The sequence below is a fragment of the Oryctolagus cuniculus genome, chromosome 1, assembly GCF_964237555.1.
Source record: "Oryctolagus cuniculus chromosome 1, mOryCun1.1, whole genome shotgun sequence".
Lineage (NCBI taxonomy): Eukaryota > Metazoa > Chordata > Mammalia > Lagomorpha > Leporidae > Oryctolagus > Oryctolagus cuniculus.
The window spans coordinates 218187315-218208195 of record NC_091432.1 but is presented as its reverse complement, the minus strand read 5'-3'; the positions used below and the strand labels follow the sequence as shown (position 1 = coordinate 218208195).

Sequence of the window (20881 nt, the reverse complement as noted above, 5' to 3'; positions counted from 1 at the left end):
TACAACGTAACTAGTGTCTTTTAAAATCGATCTTCCCTGGAAGGCAAGTGGGTCATGACTTTCCTCTTCAAGGGCACTTGGTTTGGTGATTACATAGACTTGGGGCAATGCCAAGACGTGGGGCATATCGCCCTCTGGTGGGCATATGGTTTTCTGCTAGCCTACAAGGCTACAAAGCATTCCAAAAGAGAGAGATCCTTGAGACCATTTAGCCAAACATCCTCATCCACAGACGGGACAAGAAAGAGAATGACTCATCTGACGTCACACCAAGGGCGAAGACAGAATTAGACCTCGGCCCTGTAGCCCCCTTCAGGGCAGAGGTCATTCTCGCTAACATGAAACCCAGCTGTGTGGTTCAGGTCCACTCGTCCCCGAACCCTTGATGCAGCTCAATTATGCTGTCAGCAGTGGCACTTTCACTGAACTCTGCCCAACTTCCCCTCCCAGCTGTACTGGCAAAAAGTTATGTGACTTCTCTTGAAAATGGACCATGTGAAGGTTGTCATTCTGAGATAAACAAACTAAGCTGTAACCATGGCAACTTCTTGGAACACAGAAAGAAAGCACTCCCAAGAATAACTGGATAATTCTAGGAGAAAAGAGCAACAGAATCCCTGGTTTCTCCAGGGCCTACAGAAAGACCCTTTATTTCGGACGACTGTTTCCACGACAGAAGGTTGGCCATGGAGACAGAACAGCACAGATGCTTCAAAGCAATTCACTTTCATGCCAACACAGCTGCCAGCCCAACTGTGGCTTACCTCAGACCCTACGCTCTAACAGTGCTCAATCTGCCATGTTAATAAATACAAAGTGAATCTTGTGCGGTCTTTGCAATGAAGAGGAAATGACCTGTTCAACGGGATTTTTAGAAGTCTTTGTTTTATTCTCTAGCTACCTTTGGAAGCTAAAAAGACTACAGGGAAGACTTTACCCAAACTGAAGCCATCAGAGCTCCGTCCTTAAAAAGAATAAGTAGGAAGAACATTGTAAGTAGGTGAAGAGATAGGTACGCTCATTAGTTTAATAGTTTTACAATGCAAACATACATCAAAACAGTACATTGTGCCTCATAAATAGATACAATTGTTTCTCCATTGGAAGGAAAGAAGAAATGGGACTCATCCTTCGAGGCGCACTCTGCTGGGATGGTGGGGCAATGGCATTCTTCAACAAGAAGCTCTGGAGACAGTTTTGGTGAACATTTCCGTTTATTAACAATCAATCACGAGCTTTTAAAGGGCAGGCAGAGGGGGCGTAGCTAGTTCAGGGCAACACTAATTCTATAGGATAAAGCCAATATTGGCACCACTAGGCTTCTCCAATCAACTTGAAGGTCACGTAGCCTACATAGCCTTCTAGAGGGTCCTTATGGGCCTAGACCACACCCAGGAGCTGTTTACCTGATTGGCAATTACAAGGCCCTGCAGCAGGAAGCAGGAGTGGGGGAAATGTGCCTGAGGCTCCTGCCCCCTGCCAGCAGTCATCTCAGAGGGTCCTTCCCCGGAGGCATGGTGTGCCACGCCCTCCTAACCTCCTGCCTGACTTAGGCAGGCAGTCTCCCAGCCAGGCACAGGATCCCCCACAAAGAAAAGGAGGGAGAGAAGGCCAGCGCCACGGCTCACTAGGCTAATCCTCCACCTGCAGTGCTGGCACACCGGGTTCTAGTCCCGGTCGGGGCTCCAGATTCTGTCCCGGTTGCCCCTCTTCCAGGCCAGCTCTCTGCTGTGGCGCGGGAGTACAGTGGAGGATGGCCCAGGTGCTTGGGCCCTGCACCCGCATGGGAGACCAGGAGAAGCACCTGGCTCCTGCCATCGGATCAGCGTGATGTGCACAGTGCAGTGTGCCAGCTGTGGCAGCCATTGGAGAGTGAATCAACGGCAAAAGGAAGACCTTTCTCTCTGTCTCTCTCTCTCACTGTCCACTCTGCCTGTCAAAAAAAAAAAAAAAAAAAAAAAAGGAGGGAGAGAGAAGGAGGAGAAAGAGAGTAGATGGGATCTGGGATGAGTCAATTCCCCTCTCTTCCCACCACTGGACCTGGCCTTCTCCTGGATGGTAGGGGCTACCTAGTAGGCTCTGCCAGCCTCACCAGCTACTGAGAATATCTAGTAGACTTTGTTGTAGGATCAGGAGACGTTGAAGATGTGCCAGTTTTTTAAATCATCCACAATGGAAACCTGAATATTCTCATGTCCTGGCAGGACCCTGAAAGCCTAGCCTGATTCAATGCTCTATTTCTTTACTATTAATATTCAGTAACAATGCTTGACATTGAGTATTTGCAGAACTGTTTAAGAGGTTTAAATAGATTAAATCAATCATCACACGAACATGCTAAGAAGTGACTACTGGGGTTGGTGCTGTGGTGCAGCAGGTTAAAGTCCTGACCTGAAGTGCCGGCATCCCCTATGGGCACTGGTTCTAGTCCCAGCTGCTCCTCTTCCTATCTAGCTCTCTGCTATAGCCTGGGAAAGCAGTACAAGATGGCCCAAGTCTTTGAGCCCCTGCACCCATGTGGGAGACCTGGAAGAAGCTCCTGGCTCCTGGCTTCAGATTGGCACAGCTCTGGCTGTTGCAGCCATCTGGAGAGTGAACCAGTGGGTGGAAGACCTCTCTCTGTTTCTACCTCTCTGTAACTCTTTCTAATAAATAAAATAAATCTTTTTTAAAAAAAAGTGACTATTAATCATCCCTATTATACAGATGGAAAAACTGAGACTCAGGAGGTTAAGTAACCAGCTCAAGGTCACACAACTCATTAGTTAAAGAGCCATGATTTGAACTCAATCCTCCCAACTTCACAATCCAAGCTTTTAAACCAAACCCCTCTCTGAATATTACCAATTATCCCTGGGGACACAGACCAAATCTTTATACCCCTTAAATACCAGTGGTGGCTAGGATTTCAACCAGGGATTGAAGGTCAAAACTCACCAAAGATTCTGTTTTGGTTTGAGCTCAGGGTCATGTCCTCCCAAAGGCACATCTAAATTGAATTTTTGAGATCACCTGATACATTTTTGCCATCACTGCTTCTAGAAACATGGGTATATATGTTTAATCAGAGTCTGGGAGGAAGTGGCATCATGTTGATAGTACCTTTAGTGTTTTCTCCTTCTACAGGCAATATGATATTTTTTGAAAAACTAAAGGCTTTGTAGTAAGACACCTGAATCAGAGACCCAACACTGCTATCTCTTGTACCTAGATGATCCTGGCTATTTACTTGCTGTGAGCCTCATTCCCCTCAACTTGAAAAACGTGATAATGAATGATGTCAACATCATATTGTTCTGAGGATGCACTCAGACCCATCCAGGAATATCTAGCAGTGGGTCTGACAGGCACACCGGAGGCTTTTAAGAAATGGTAGCAACTGGTTCACAGGCAACCTCCCCAGTGTAGAGACTTCCTTTCCTCCTATGTCAACTCCAGCAGCCAAATCGAGAGCAGACGTCAGGGGCGAGGAGGACAAATGTCAGCAACCTGCAGCATCATGAAGTGAGGTGTGCGAGAGCTTTGGGCTGATTTCCAGTTCTGTTGTATGATTTGAAGCAAAGAACTTAATTTTGCCGAGCTTCATAAATGGAAGTAATATAACTTTATTGTAGGTTATATACCTCACTGTTGTTACTACCTTGAAACCTGTATGTAGACATGAAAATAAAAGGAAGATTATAGCATCTCAACTAAAAGTCTTTGAAGATATTTCAATATAAGCCACTGAGTTAAAAATTCTGAACTTCTCTTATTGAGTCTAAGAAATGAGTTAACCAGCAATATAATAAAACAGCAGCTTTCTAGAATGTCCTAAGACTAGAGTGTTTTGAACCAAAAAATCCATTTGTTAAATTTTAACCAAATAGATGTGGAAAAATTAGGCACAGGAGGCAATTCAAAGATGGCACCTGCAGGGAAATTAGGCACAGGAGGCAATTCAAAGATGGCACCCAAAGAAGTAAGGTGGGCAGTACCCAAAGTCATTTACCACCAAAGCTGATTGGCCGTGCAGCATCAGGGGAGGTGACGACAACTGATGATGAGTGTACAGACATATGGCTGATCTTATAAAAAGTCGCCCCGTAAACCCGCAAAATGACCTTTTAAGTAATTAGTTGGTCCTTATGCCCTGCCCCAGTAATCCTGCGGTTTTGTGCTTTAAAAGGCTTTGTTATGCGTGCAATAAACTGAGTTCTTGCTTGCTTGACTTGACTCCCTGCTGCACCTGTCTGTCTCCGGGATCGGGAGGCTGGGGAACGAGCGAGGGGCGCACTTATCTTTCTTCGGACCCAGTCCATCCTTGTTCGGGTGGACTAAGACCTGCAAATAGAGAATTATTTTCAAGCGTATTTTATATCTGTGTATAATATTTAATATTTTAATTATAAAAGCATCACAGGAGGCCAGTATTATGGCATGATGGCTTTGGCTGCCACCTGTAACACTGGCAACTCAAGTGGAGCGCCAGATCAGTCCCTGCTGCTCCACTTCCAATCCAGCTCCCTGTTAATGGCCTGAGAAAAGCAGCAGAAGATGGCCCAATTGTTTGGGCCCCTGCCACCCATGTGGAAGAACTGAATGAAGTTCCTGGCTTCAGCCTGGCCCAACCCTGGCCATTGTGGCCATTAGGGGATTGAACTGGTGCATGGTATATCTTTCTGTCTCTCCCTCCCTCTCTGTGATTCTTTCAAATAAATTTTTTTTAAAAAAAAAGCATCATAGGTACACACTCAAGAGAAACTCATAATATACAATAGGAGAGATGAACAAGAATGTTCAAAGCATTGTTTATAATATGGAAAATTACAAAAATTTAAATGTCTGCCAACATGAATAAATTATGAAATATTTATATAATACTGTACAGCACATACAAGTGTATAGCAAGGAAAATGAAATTTTAGATATAAACCTTCAAAATATACCATTGAACCCAGGCATAGTTTTTCCATAATTAAAAATTTTCATAAATTTTTTAAATTCCTCATATGTATCAGTTTATTACAGTTATGGTATAATTATATAGTATATAATATTATATCATAGATAATATTACATAACAATATTTGAAAAACCAGACTTTTTGATATTGAACTAGAAATTCAGTTTTCTTAGCTTAGAAAGCTGATCTCAGAAGAACAGGGATCACCAGAGGCTGGGAGGAGGAGCATGGACCTTGGGCCATGGGTGCCCGGGAGCAGCTGGGTGGGAGGGGTAACTTGGTAGGTCACTCACTGAACAGTAATTGTGTCTCAGAGTAGCTAATGGGATTCTGCATGTCCCCAACACAAGTGATCAGCATTTAAGGTGACGGATATGCTAATTAACCTGGTCATTACATGCACTGGAACACCACACTGGACCCCACATGGATGTATGTATGTGTCAATTATGAATAAATACACACGTCACTGTCTTAAAAAAAAAAAAAGAAATTCAGTTTTCTCCCTCCTGATCCTATACTGTCTTAGGAAACTTAGACAATCCAGTTACTGATTAAAAGATAAGTACATTAAATACCCAAGGATGAAGGCCATAAACTTAATTACAGGAAGAAAGCAATCTAAAAAAGATACTCTATATCCATTCCTCAATAGTCAGGAGGCAGAGGGTGGAGACCATAACAGCCTTGGACACCTAGGATGATGCACCAATTCAGGAAGAGTGGTTTGAGTTGACATCTGTGTCAAGGCTCTCAAACCTACTATATTTCCATGGCCAAGAATGAACAATATGGAAAGAGTTTAGTGCCCTCTCCTATGTTATAAGCCAATCAAAGAAGGATCGCTATATTAGCACTCAGGCTGCCATAACAAAGTACCATAGCCTGGGTGGACTGAACGGTTCTGGAGACTGGCTGTCCAAGATGAAGTTGTTGGCAGGGCTAGTTTGTTCTGAGGACTCTCTCCTTGGATTATAGATTGCTGCCTGCTCCCTGGATCTCCATGTGGCCTTCCCTCTGTCCAAGTCTAGGTCCTAATCGCCTCTTCTTGTGAGCACACCAATCATGTTGGATTAGGGCCCATCCAGATACCTCATTTAATCTTTTATTTTTTAAAGATTTATTTATTTGAAAGTCAGATTTACACAGAGAGAAGAGAGGCAGAGAGAAAGAGGTCTTCCATCCGCTGGTTTACTCTCCATCTGGCTGCAATGGCCAGAGCTGCGCCGATCCGAAGCCAGGAGCCAGGAGCTTCCTCCGGGTCTCCCACGTGGGTGCAGGGGCCGGCCCAAGGCCTTGGGCCACCTTCTACTGCTTTCCCAGGCCATAGCAGAGAGCTTGATCGGAAGTGGAGCAGCCGGATCTCAAACCTGAGCCCATAGGGGATGCCGGCACTTCAGGCCAGGGCGTTAACCCACTGCACCACAGTGCCAGCCCCCTCATTTAGTCTTAATTACCTCTTTGAAGATCTTATCTCCAAGGTCAGTCACATTAGGAGGGTCTTGGGAATAGACTTTCTATATAGGAGTTGTGAAGGTACAATGCAGGCCATAACAGTCACTGAGTAAGCCCTCCTTAGGACAAGATTGATTATACTTCAGAATAGACCAGCATTTTCCAAGAGAATCTTAGACAATAAGGCAAATGTTTCGATCTGCACTGTCAAGGATTCTGACGAGGAGAAGAGAGCAGAAGAAAAAAACGGAGGAAGTATATTCCCAGGGGAGAGCTGAAGCGAAGGTTGCAGTGGAAATTCTCCAGAAACAAGAGGAACACTGTGGAAAGAGAAGCAGCATGGAGAGTGTAGACGCTCAGCAGCGAGTGGGGACACCACACACAAATCCCGCAGCTGGGGTCTGGAGGAGACATCGGGTTCTGAGAGCAAGGTGGGGGCAGACTATGGCAGCCTGTGTCACTGTTGACATCGCATGAGGGAGAGCCTTGCACACCCACACTGACTTTGAGTCTGGCCTAGAGCTGTAGCAGGGAGCAGGGTGCCCACCTAATGCAGTGAAGGAAAAGCACATTTCTTTCTCCCCACCCACCCCCACACACACAGGTGTCCAGCAACTGGCAGGAAGAGGGCACCATCATGAAGCCAATGAAGGCTGTGGCAGCTCTCACATGTGTGTGACTAGAGGATTTTATCAGAGGGAAAAAAATCCATGTTTACCACTGACTTTGAATCTGGCTGGAAGGGCTGATGGGGCTGGGCATCCACATAGGACTGTGAGGTATCCCTATCCTCTCAAGCTGTCACAGGCTCAAGGGCTTAAACTGCCAAGGCGAAGCTCCCATAGGTAGCTGGCTCAGGAATAAATCCATGGGTGGGGCAGGTTTGTGGGTCAGAAGGTCATCCTCTTCACCTGTGGGAGCATTGTGCACTGTGACTTTGGGAATCCGTTGACTACATGATAGGGTGTGGGGTGTAGCTAGGTCTCTGAGAAATCACTGTGTCTGGCATGAGAGGTCCAGGGCTCCCTGACTGCCAGGGGTGGGTCACTGCAGAGGGTTCCATACTCACACTGAGGACTATACATGTGGTTCATGCACCAGAGTGGATGAGGGTTGTCCCCACTGTGGACTAATCCTGGGCACTGAGCACTTTGGAGGAGAGGAGGTAAGGTTGTGATTATACCATAAGCATAATCATACCTCCTTCCCCCTATTGATAATCAAGGAGATATACCACACACAACTTAGATGTCTCACCCCACACTGGAACACTGGCCAGAGCTCCCTAGCTCCACCCAGCACATGCCTCTATTTACTAAAGGAGCAGACACTCCAATAAGCCACAGAGGCATAGTTCAAAGAAAAAACCCATCAAGAAAGAAAACCAGCAAGTGTTTCCACAGATGCCTAAAAATAAATGCAGGGATATAAGAAACAAGAACAGGGAAGGCAACAGGACTCCTACAAAGGAACACAACACTTCAATATTAGAAGGTGCAGCTGAAGAGATTGAGGAAATGCCTGAAAAGGAATGCAAAAGAATGGTCATAGGATTACTCAGAAGCAATGAGAAACAAATCTATGAGTTAAAGAAATCATATATAACAGCAATGAAAAATTTTCCCATGAGACAGAGATTTTGAAGAGAAATCAAACTGAAATATTAGAAATGAAGAATCCAATATGTCAAATAAAAAATAAAGTGGAAAACCTTAACGACAGGCTGGGTTAAGCAAAAGAAAGAATATCTGACTTAGAAGACAAAGCACAGGAAATTATACAGTCAGACCAAACAAAAAAGAAGAAATTAGAAAGCTAAAAAACACTGTTAGAAATGTACAGGATATTATCAAATGACCCAACATACAGACTTTAGGAGTTCCTGAAGGTGTGGAAACAGAAAATGGATCAGAAGGCCTATTCAGTGAAACAATAACAGAAAACTTCCCTAATATGAAGAAAGAAAGGGATATCCAAGTACAGGAGGCATATAGAACTCCTAATAGACATGACCAGAAAAAATCTTCACATTGTGGTCAACACATTGTAGCCAAACTTTCAACAGTAAAATATAAAGAAAAGGTTCTAAAATGTGCACCAAACAAATGCCAGGTTACCTTCACAGGATCTACAATTACACTAACAGCTGATTTCTTATCAGAAATCCTATAGGCTAGGAGAAAATATAGAAATCCTACAGGCTAGGAGAGACATAGTTCAAGTATTATAAGAAAAACAACTGTCAACCCAGAATCCTGTACCCTTCAAAGCTCTCATTTATGAAGAAAGGTGAAATAAACATATTCCATAAGAAACAGAAATTGAAAGAATTTGTCAATACTCATCCAGCTTTACAAATGATACTTAAGGATGTGCTACACACAGAAACACAGAAAAACAGTTATCACTATGAAAGAATGTGAAATCAGAAAATCTCCCAGTAATAGTACCAAGGAAATCCAAAGCAAACAATAGGAATATTTTTGGAAAAATGGTTGGGCCAAATCATTACTTATCAATAATAACCTTGAATGTAAATGGCCTAAATTTTACAATGAAAAGATAGACTGGCTGAGTGTATTAAAAAATAAGACCCATTTATTTCCAGCATACAAGAAACACACCTCACCAATAAAGATACATTCAGACTGCAAGTGAAAGGATGGAAAAAGATATTCCATGTTAATGGAAAGCAAAAATGAGCAGGTGTAGCCATCCTAATATCAGAAAAAAAAAATAGACTTTAACACCAAAGCTGTTAAAAGAGACAAAGGATGGCATTATACAATGATTAAAGGATCAATTCAACATGAAGATGTGAATATAATAAATGTATATGCACCCAATTACAGGATGTATGGCTATTTAAAACAAATGTTAATGGATCTAAAGGGAGACATAGACTCCAATACAACAGAAATGCAGGACTTCAATACCCCAATGTCATCAATGAACAGATCAACTAGACAGAAAAATGACAAAGAATAGAACCAATCTACACTATGAACTAATTGGACCTTACTGATATCTACAGAACATTTCATCCCACAGTTGAAAAATACACTCTTTTCATCATTGCATGGAACTTTTCTATGTTAGGCCATAAAGAAAGTCTCAGTAAATTTGAAAAAAAAAATTGAAATTGTACCATGTATCTTTTCTGACTGCAAAGAAATGAAGCTGGAAATTAACAACCTAAGAATCTCTAGAGAGTATGCAAACATGAAGACTGAAGAACATGCTCTTGCATAAACAGTGGGCCATGGAAGAAATCAAAAGGGAAATCAAAACTTTCTTATAAATGAATAAATTGTTCAATTCAACAAATCAAAACTTATGGGATACAACAAAAGCAATGTTAAAAGGAAAGCTTATAGCAATTAGTGCCTACACCAAGAAGTGGAAAGGCATCAAATAAATGAGCTATCAATGCACCTCATGGATATAGAAAAACAACTACAAAACAAACCACAAATTAGGAGGAGGAAGAAATAATTAAAATTAGAGAAGACAAACAAAATTGAAACCAAAAAATACAAAATATCATTAAAATGTATCCCTTTGGTTTCTTTTTATTGTTTAATGTCTCTGGCTAAAACTTCCAGGACTATATTGAATAGCAATGGTGAAAGTGGGCATCCCTGCCTGGTTCCAGATCTTAGTGGAAATGCTTTCAACATATCAGAAAGATCATTCACCCAGACCAAGTGGGATTTATCCCTGGTATGCAGGGATGGTTCAATATATGCAAATCAATAAATGTGATACATCACATTAACAAATTGAAGAATAAAAGCCAATTATTATCTCAATAGATGCAGAGAAAGCAGTTGAGAAAATATAACATCCTTTCATGATAAAAAACCTGAAGCAAATTGGATATTGAAGGAACACTCCTCAACACAATCAAGGCAATATACAACAAACCCACAGCCAAGATCAGATTGAATGGGGAAACATTGAAAGCATTTCCACTAAGATCCAGAACCAGACTATGATGCCCACTTTCACCACTGCTATTCAATAAAGTCTGGAAGTTTTAGCCAGAGCCATTAGACAAGAAAAAGATATCAACGGGATACAAGTTGGAAAGGAGAAAGTCAGATTATCCCTGTTTGAGGAGGACATGATTCTATATAAAGGGGGACCAAAGACTCCACTTAGAGACTATTGGAACTCTTAAGAGAGTTTGGTAAAGTGGCAGGATATAAAATTAACACAAAAAAAATCAGTAGCCTTTGTATACACAGACAATGCTATGGCTAAGAAAGAACTTCTAAGATCAGTTCCATTCACAATAGCTACAAAAAAAGTAAATGCCTTGGAATCCATTTAACCAAGGAGGCAAAAGATCTCTACAATGAAAATTTAAAAACATTAAAGAAAGAAATAGAAGACACAAAAAGTGGAAAAATATTCTATGCTTGTGCATTGGAAGAATTAATATCATCAAAATATCCATACTACCAAAAATAATTTATAGATTCAATGCAATCCCAATCAAAATACCAATGACACTCTTCTCATGTTGCAGTTGATTTCTCTACAATGTTGCAGTGGATTTGTTTCTGAGAGGAGGAGTGTGGTGAGGGCAAGAGGCGCGAAGTCACCACACAGACCCCAGGAGTGGGGTGAAAGCGGGCTTGAGGCAAGCAGCCCGCAGACTCGTTTATTTCAGTTAGTACAACAGCTTATATAGCCAAGACCAGCCAATCCAGTCAAGGGGCGGTCTATGCCCCAACCAATCACAGCCTGTTGCCAGGCAGTTTCCAAAGCCATCCAATCACAGCCTGTTGCCAGGCAGGCTCCGTTGCCAGGTGGGATTCAAAGCCATCCAATCACAGCCTGTTGCCAGGCAGGCTCCGTTGCCAGGTGGGATTCAAAGCCATTCCTGAGTAACTGATGCTCGCTTGCCAGTGGCCATCTTGGCATGGCCTTCTCATTCCACAACATTCTTAGATCTAAGAAAATGGTGCTAAACTTCATTTGGAAGCACAAGAGACCCCAAATAGCTAAAGCATTCTTAAACAACAAAAACAAAGGTAGAGGCATCACAATACCAGATTTCAAAATATACTACAAGGCAGTTACAATCAAAACAGCCTGGTGCTGGCACAAAAACAGACATGTAGACCAATGGAACAGAATAGAAACTCTTGGCCGGTGCCGTGGCTCACTAGGCTAATCCTCCACCTTGTGGCGCCGGCACACCGGGTTCTAGTCCTGGTCAGGGCTCCGGATTCTGTCCCGGTTGCTCCTCTTCCAGGCCAGCTCTCTGTTGTGGCCCAGGAAGGCAGTGGAGGATGGCCCAAGTGCTTGGGCCCTGTACCCCATGGGAGACCAGGAGAAGCACCTGGCTCCTGCCTTCGGATCAGCGCAGTGCGCTGGCCATGGTGCGCCCGCCACGGCGGCCATTGGAGGGTGAACCAATGGCAAAGGAAGACCTTTCTCTCTGTCTCTCTCTCTCACTGTCCACTCTGCCTGTCAAAAAAAAAAAAAAAGAATAGAAACTCTACAAATCAATCCACACATCTACAACCGACCAACCTTTGACAAAGAGCTAAAATCAATCCCTGGAGAAAGGAAATCTCTTCATCAAATGATACTCAGAAAATCAAATCTCTGCATGTCGAAGTATGAAACAGGATCCCTACCTTGCACCATATACAAAACCCAACACAAAATCTATCAAGGATCTGAATCTACAACCTGATACCACCAAATTACTAGAGCTGAATACTGGGGAAACTTTGCAAGTCATTGCCATAGGCTAAGACTTCTTGGAAAAGACCCCAGAATCACAGGCAATCAAATCCAAAACAAAGCTCAGAAGCTTCTGCACTGCTAAGAAACAAAAAGTGAAGAGGCCACCAACAGAATGAGAGAAAATACTTGCAAACTATGCAACTGATAAAGGATTAATATCCAGAACATATAAAGAGCTCAAGAAACTCAACAGCAACCAAACAAGACAGTTAAGAAATGAGCAAAGGACTTGAGCACGCATTTTTCAAAAGATGAAATTCAAATGGCCAATAGACACATGAAAAGATGCTCAGGATCACTAGCCATTAGAGAAATGCAAATCCAACCACAATGAGGTTTCTCCTCACTCCGGTTATAAGGGCTCTCACACAGAGATCAAAAGGCAACAAATGCTGCTAAGGACGATGAGGAAAAGGTTCCTAATCCACTGTTGGTGGAAGTGCAAACTAATACCGCTATTGTGAAAGATAGTATGGAGGTTCCTTAGAAAGCTGAAAACAGAGATACCATATGACCCAGCCATCCCACTCCTGGGAACTTACCTGAAATGAGGTCAGCATTTGAAAGAGTTATCTGTACCCCCATGTTTATTGCAGCTCAATTCACAACAGCTAAGACATGGGATCAACTAATGACTGGATAAAAAAATGTGGTATATATACACTATGGAATATTACTCAGCCATAAAAAAGATGAAATCCTGCAATAAAATGGATGTAACTGGAAACCATTGTACTTAATTAAATAAGCAGTCATAAAAATACAAATACTCTGTTTTCCCTGGTCTGTGGTAACAAATAGAATACAAAAATACGTACAGTTATTTGCTTTGCAACTGCATAAAATTATTTCTAAGCATAAACTGTTGAAAGGAAATGGCTTAAACTCTAAATTAATTATCTTATAACCACACAGAAAATATTTACAATGCTACATTGTCATTTGTTCTATTTCATTAAAAGGAATTATGAGTGACTAATTGACAAAAAAACTATATTTGGGTGAAATATTGTTCCATTAAATTATTATTTATATATTCCCACTAAACTGGGGTCTTTTTGCTTTTTACTTGTTAAACTTATTATTCAGTGAAGTATTAGCCTTTTTGCTGTAATATAAATTTAAAATGATATCTCAAAAACTAAAGAAAGAAAGGTAGAATGAAGAAGGATGAGAGGGGAGGAGGGAGAGCAGTAGGAAAGGAATATCAGTATGTTCTTAGAATCCTGTGTATAAATCATACTGAATCTGTTAACTTAAAATTTAATAAAAAATAAAAATAAACAATAGGGGAAAAAAGAATTGTACTGTCCAACAGAGAGGTATTAGCTATGTCTATTACCCTGATGGTAACATAGATGCTTGTGTAGATCCAAACTCATCAGATTGTACACATTACTATTAGTACATGGACAGGTCCTTGAAGACCAATTATATTTCAATAAAATTATTTATTTAAAAAAAGACAAATCATGCTTCCACTTACATGGATCCCTCAGCATCCATGGGGAATTGATTCTAGGACCCTCCATGGCTATAAAAATCTATGAATGCTTAAGTTCCTTAAGTAAAATGGCATAATATTTGCATATGACCTACACAATCATCCTATATACTTTTAAGTCATCTGTGGATTATGTATAAAACCTAATACAACATAAGTGCTATGTAAGTAGCTGCCATACCATACCGTTTAGGGAATAATGACAAGTCCCAGTTGCCCCACTTCCAATTCAGCTCTCTGCTAAAGCAACTGGGAAGGCAGCAGCAGATGGCCCAAGTACTTGGACTCCTGCTACCCACATGGGAGACTCATATGGAGCTCCTGGCTCCTGGCTTCAGCCTGGCCCAACCCCAGCTGTCATAGCCTTTGCAGAGAAACCAATAGATGGATCTCTTTTATTCTGTCTCTACCTCTGTGTGTGTGTGTGTGTGTGTGTCATTCTACCTTTCAAATAAAATGAAAATTAAAAAAAATATAGAAATATCCCCTTATCTGGGAAAGGAGTCAGGCCACAGGCTCTTGGTCCACAAGGCTGTGAGTACTTGGCTGAAAAGAAAAGCAAAGGCGGACGTGGGGTGCTGGGGAACAAGATACAGGTTCATCAGAACTGGGGGGACTTCTTCTCAACCTTTCTTCTACCTGGGGCCCAGCAGAGTGTGGGGAAGTCAGGACCAAGTACCAGGACTGTTTAGCAGAAGAAAAGGGGCTCCTGGGCATTCCTATGCAGCATGCATTACAAACAGCAGGCAAAGCTTTTTATCAGGGCCCTCACAAGGAGCAGCAAGAAAATAGTCTCACCAGGGCTCAGATCCAGCCACTGCATGAAAACCCCAGTGGCCTCTGTCTGTGGGAGAAGCGCCAGAGGTCCTGCGAGGCAGAGGGCTGACCCGACTGCTTTTCCAGTGCCAACCTGACAGAAGCGGATGCTGCTAAGAACGTTGCTTTGATCTTGAATTTGGAAAGCACGCGCTTTCACCTTGGGTCAGTTTTCAAATATCTTTTTTCAAAATACAGCTTTCCTTTTTCAGTCTCCTCTCATCCCAAGAAAACAAAACTCCATACGCTTTTTTTTAACTATGGCAAAAACACTTAACCTGAGATGCACCCTCTTCACAAATGATGCGGTGTGCCATGTAGCATTGTTATAGGCACTATGTTCTCCAGGGGCTCTCTAGAACTCACTCATCTTGCATGACGAAAACATCCTACTCACTGAACAATGCCCCGTTTCCTGCTCTCTCCAGTCAGTCCCTAGCAATCTGCACCTGTGAAGTGGACTACTTCAGATACTGCAGATAAGTGGAATTATGCAGCACTCCCCCTCTGTGACTGGCTTATTTCACTTAGCCTTTCCTCCAGGGCCATCCATGGTGCTGCGTACGGCAGAGTTCCCTTCTTTTTTTGGCTGAACAATGTTTCATGGCATACACCACATCCTATTTATCCATTCATCGGTTACCAGACATTTAGGTTGCTTCTGCCTCATGACTGTCATGAAAAATGCTGCAATGACATGAGTGCACAGCTCTCTCTTTGAGACTTCATTTTTAATTCTTGTGGCTATAAAGCCAAAAGTGACATTGCTGGACCATACGGAGATTCCATTTTTAATTTTTTTCGAGCTTCTATATTGTTTTTCCATAATGGCTGCATTATTTTACATTTCCATCACCAGTGTATATTGGCTACACTTTCTTTCCATCCTTGCCAATACTTATCTTCTGATAAAAGCCATTTGTATCAGATATGAAGCCATATCTCATTGTGGTTTTGATTTTCCATTAGCTGGTGAGTACAGATATTGAACACCTTTTAATATACCTTCTGGCCATTTGTATGTCTTCTGTGAAGACATATCTATTCAAGTCCTTTGCCTAATTTTTTAACTGAGTATCTTGTTTTATGATAGAGTTGTAGGAGTTCATTATGTTTTAGATATAAACTGTGGGGAGCAACTCGGACTAGACTAAGTTACTGGAATTAAGACTTATTCTATGCATCTGCTCTCCCACAATATGGCGCTGAAAGGGAGTAAACAGCTTCTACGCAGCTGCCTCCAGTTCGACCAATAAACTGTAGGAGCTGCTCCTGATTGGAGGAGAGCAGCGTGCTCGGCGTGTGGGTAGCAGAGTTGGGATTGGTGAAGAGGACTATAAAGGAGGAGAGAGACAACATGCACCAGGAACATCCAGATAACATCTGAGCAGCCCCCGAGAGAGCCAGCCGGCAGTGTGCCGCTCCCCCGCGGAAGTGGGGAAAGTGGCAGGGGGAACCGCCCTTCCACGGAGGTGGAAGGATCGGCAGCCAACCCGGGAAGGGCAGAGCAGACAAAAGAACAGCGCAGGGTCCTGTGTCGTTCCTCCGCGAATGGGGGAGCGACATAAACTCTTTAAAAGATGTTTAGTTTATAAATATTTTTCTCCCATTCCATAGGTTGCCTCTTCACACTGTTTTTACACTGCTGTTCAAAGCTTTTTAGCTTGATGCAGCCCCACTTGTACATTCCTGTTCTTGTTGCCTGTGCTTTTTGTGTCATTCCAGAAATCACCAAGACCAGTGTCAAGAAGAGTGTCCTCTTTTGTACAAGTTTTGCAGTTTTAGGTCTTACATTTCAGTCTTTACCATCTTGAGTTTATTTTTGTGTATCGTGTAAGATAGGGGCCCAGTTTCATTCTCTTGCATGTGGATACCTAGTTTCCAAACAACAGTTGTTGAAGAGAGGAGGATTTCCCCATTGTGTGTCCTTGTGCCTCTGGTGTTGTCAAACACCTGGCATATGTGTGTGCATAATATATGTGGGTTTATTTCTGGGCTCTGAATAATGTTGACTGGTCTATATCATCCTGTGTTCATGGATTAGAAGACTGAATATTGCTAAAATGTCCATACCACCCAAACTAATCCTCAGATTCAATGCTATCCCCATCAAAATTCCAATGGCGCTTTTTTTTTTTTTTACAGAAATAAAAAAGGCAATCCCAACATTCATATGAAACCACAAAAGGCCCCCAAAGAGCCAAAGCAATTGCTGTGTTTTGAGTATGACCCCCACTGTTCATGTGTTGGAAACTTAATTTCCAACACAATAATGTCGAGAGATGAGGCCTAATGAGAAGTGTTTAGGCCAGGAGGACACTGCCCTCATCAATGAATTAATGTCATCATCTTAGAAGTTAGTTGCAAGGGAACCAGCATTGTGGTGCAGGGAACTAAGCTGCCACTTGCAATGCTGGCATCACATATCAGAGTAATGGTTCCAGCCCCAGCTACTCTACTTCTGATCCAGCTCCCTGCTGATGCACCTGGGAAAGCAGAAGAGGATGGCCAAAGAACTAGGCTCCTGCCACCCACGTGGGAGACGAGAATGGTGTTCTAGGGTCCTGCCTTTGGCCTGACAAGCCCTTACTGTTGAAGTCATTTGAAGAATGAAACAGTGGATGGAAGTTCTCTCTCTCTCTCCTGCTCTCTCTCCTCTCTTCCCCTTTCCCTCCCTATCATTCTACCTTTCAAATAAACAAATCTTGGGGAAAAAAAAACAGTTGCAAAATTAGGTTTGTTATAAAGGCAGGTTCAGCCCCTCCTGATGTCTGTATTACACAGGCTGGCTTGCCCTTCCCATCATGTTATAGTCAAGCAGTAAGGCCCTGCAAGGATGCTGGACATTGACACTGGACTTTCAAGCCTCAGGAGCTGTAAGACAAATTTCTTTATCAGTTTCCAGTCTGTAAGACTGTGCCACAGCAGGAGAAAACACACTAACACAATAATTCTGAGAGAAAAGAACAAAGCTAGAGGCATCATATTTTCAAAAGATATTACGAAGCTATGGTCATTAAAAGAATACAGTTCTGGTACAAGCTATTTTAGCAACCATCCTCCTAACAGCCAAGAATTGAGCTCCTAACAGCCAGGAATTGAGCATTGAGGTTATTCTTTTCAAGGAAGGGAACCTCAGGGCCTAGCCTGCATCATCCAGGTACCACTCTCTGCTCTATCTTCCCCTGTGTTACTTGGTGACTGATAAAAGAGTAAAGATTTCCCAGACTGAGACAAGAAGATTCAAGGGTTCGCCTGCTAAATACATCTAACTGATTTGCAAATGCCTCCTTGGACATAAAAGTAGAGGGAATGGCAGCCTCTTGGCTCCACACTGGAGCCAGCAGGCCTAAGTGCAAATTCCGGTGGCTCATCAGTGGCTGTGTGACCTTAGGCAAGCTGCTTCGTCTATCTGTGCCTTGGTTTTCCTATTGGTTGAGATGAGATAATGATAACACCTACATTATAAAGTTCCATGAGGACTACAGAAGAAACCCACAAACTACAATGAACACAGTGTTTAACACACAGCAAGGGTCCAGAAGGAGATGGTTTTTATCAGCAACACACTGGGATGTGTAGACTGAATCTGCATTGCCATCTGAACTCATGCTTATGCCCAGCTTCTGCTGCCGGGTCCCTGCTTTGATTTCAAGCTTCTCAAACTCCAACAGTCTCTGCTGTCTCAGAACAATGCTTGGATTCAGGGATGCTTAGCTCCACTTATAGGGGAGGAAGCTGACATTCATACAAGGAAAGTGTCAGGCTCTTGGGAGGGGCGAGGATTTGACCCAGGTTTTCTGACTACAACATGCAGAGGTCTTCTTCACAGCACAGTTTACCCTGGGCAAAAGCTTAATAGTGGAGGAGTTAGTCGGTTTTCCATTACTGTAACAAAATACTTGAGACTGGGTACTCTATAAAGAAGTTTCTTTAGCTGAGGGTTTGGGAGGCTGCTAGTCCAAGACCAGGTGCCCACCATCTGCACTATAATATGGTGAAGCAGGAAGGGAAACAGCCATATCCAAAAGGGGACAAACAGTGGGTGACCTCACTCTATAACAACCTGCTCTCATCCGAACTGCCCGTTCCTCTGACCAAGGCTGTTTGCTTCCGAGGGCAGAGACCCCATGACCTAACCACGTTCCACCTTACCCTGCCTCTTATAGTTTCTACCACTCCAGCACCACCCCACTGGGTACCAAGCTTCCAGAACATGAAGCTTTGTAGAGTAGGCTCACACCATAACCACCATCTTGGGAGAAATCTATAATTGTGAGAAACCAAAGGCATTTGAAATAGGAAGCAGACTTTAGGATCTTGGGCTTCTTGTGGCCAACCTGGGCCTCAATTTTCCCATCTGTAAAATGAGTTTGTTGGACAACATGACCTTGGAGGGACCTTTAGAACAGTTTAAATAATAGGGATCCCAGGGGCTTTATGCTTGATGCTGGACATACCAGGGGAATATAAATACTTCATGGAATAATGGAATTAAAGGATAAGCTTATTGAGGTGCAAAATTCTTTTAAAGCCACACATAGCTTTCTTATAACATACAATTTTCATAAACACTTTGTAAGCCCCTCGAATAAGCTTCACTAAATTATTTGCAAATCATCATTAACTGCATTGCACAGGTACTTTGGAAACATGGGCAATTACATAGTTTTACAGAGAAAAGGGACAGGACCTGGGGAGGAATTAAACCGTACTAAGGAAAAACCACCATGGGCCATCCCTCACCTTGTCCCCAGAGACACTCTGGGGATTTGTTTGTTCAGCAACATTATTGGTAACATCTAAAATTAGTACTTGAGCTTCCTCCCTCTCCCACTTCATCATTTCTGAGAAGTTTTATAGATTGGAGAATCACTTCTAATGATGATGGAATAACTCATTTTAAAAATCGCAGGCTGAGGCAAACAAGTGCACTGCCTTATCTTTGAATAGTTTGAGCCTGAAAGGAAAACTCTGTCTTCCACCCAACAAAGCAGGAGAAAAGCAATTATCTGAGATGAAAACCCCCAGCCCATCGCTATGCCTCCGGAAGATGGAGTTCATTGATCAGAGTCAAAGTTGCAGGCCTAGGTGGAGAAAAATAAGGCCCCTGCATCATTAGTTTCAATAGACTCTAAAATAATGGGATGCAGTCAGGCAAAAACACAATGAAACCTAATGTTTCCTGTTCCCTAACTCACCTGCTCCCCAAGTGCAGCAGACGGAAGACAGACACACTTAACGTTGCCCAGAGACAAGGCTTTCAACACTTCTTTTTAAATTACTATATGTCTCAAACATTCAGAGAAATGCAAAGAATCATACAATAAATATACAATGGTTTAGACCAAATCAGTGTTGGTGGTTTGATATATACACTTTGGGGCATTTTAAAACACCATAATGTTAAGAACTACCTGTCCATCCTCCCATTCCCCTTCCTGCATCCCAGGAGAGAAGCACTGTTCTGGTGTGTATTGTACAATTACACTTCTATGCAGGTGTGCAATCACACTGTGTGTGTGTGTGTGTGTGTCACATATAAACACACATATAAATTGCTGTACATTTCTCTATTATGGTAAAACACAAAACACACAATCTAGCACTGTAACCATGTTAGAATACACAGTTGGGTGGGATTTAGTACACTCACAATGTTGTGCAACCATCACTATGAGGGAGCTTCAAAACCTCATGGAAAATGCACATTGTATTTTAATTCCATCAGTTCCTAAGGAAATCTCAGATCCCTTAAGTAGTCACAGCCCATCCTGCCCTCTCCCCAGCCCCTACCAGCTGTGAACCTGGTTTTGGTCTGTAGACTAGCCTCTGTGGGACATTTCATGCAAGTGGGATCATAGAATATGTGACTGCTTGCCTCTAGCTTCTTCCACTGAGCATCGTATTGCCAGGGCTCCTCCATGCTGTAGCGTATATCAGTCCTTCATCCCTTTATGGGGCCAAATAATCACCCATGTGATGGCTATACCGTGTTTCATATTCATCAACTGATGGACAGTTAGGTTGCTTCTACTTTTCAACTCGTATGAATAACGCTGCTATGAATACTCACAGCAAGGTTTAGCGTAGACTGTATCTTTAGTTCTCTCGGGAACATACCTGGGAGTAGAATTGCTGGATGGTGTGACACCTAGGTTTAACACTTTGAAGAGCAGTCAGACCATTTGTAAGACTGTGTATTTTTATATTGGTGTCACAACATCTTTTTTTCCAAGCACCAGTGTTTTAGAGAAGCCTTCTCTTAGATACCCAGCTGCAGTTCATTTCTTTTAATGGTGGTATAGAATGCCATTGAGTGAAGAAACTACTATTTGTTTGCTAGTCCCCTATTGCTAGATACTTAGGTTATTCCCAGTTTTCCATGGCTAAAA

The 20881-nt window shown here is 42.5% G+C and overlaps 1 long non-coding RNA gene across 2 annotated transcripts in view; it reads right to left on the bottom strand.

The window, feature by feature from the left end:
- Positions 1–20881, bottom strand: part of LOC127493231 (uncharacterized) — a 125102-nt gene that overhangs the window by 54464 nt on the left and 49757 nt on the right. Inside the window, exon 4 of one of the 2 annotated variants that reach the window (XR_011381732.1) lies at positions 1145–20881. This exon is cut by the window's right edge and continues 27903 nt beyond it. The exons of the other annotated variant lie outside the window; for it this stretch is intronic. This is a non-coding gene — a long non-coding RNA (uncharacterized lncRNA). Of the gene's footprint in view, positions 1–1144 lie in introns of those variants that run through there. 2 annotated transcript variants of the gene reach the window in all.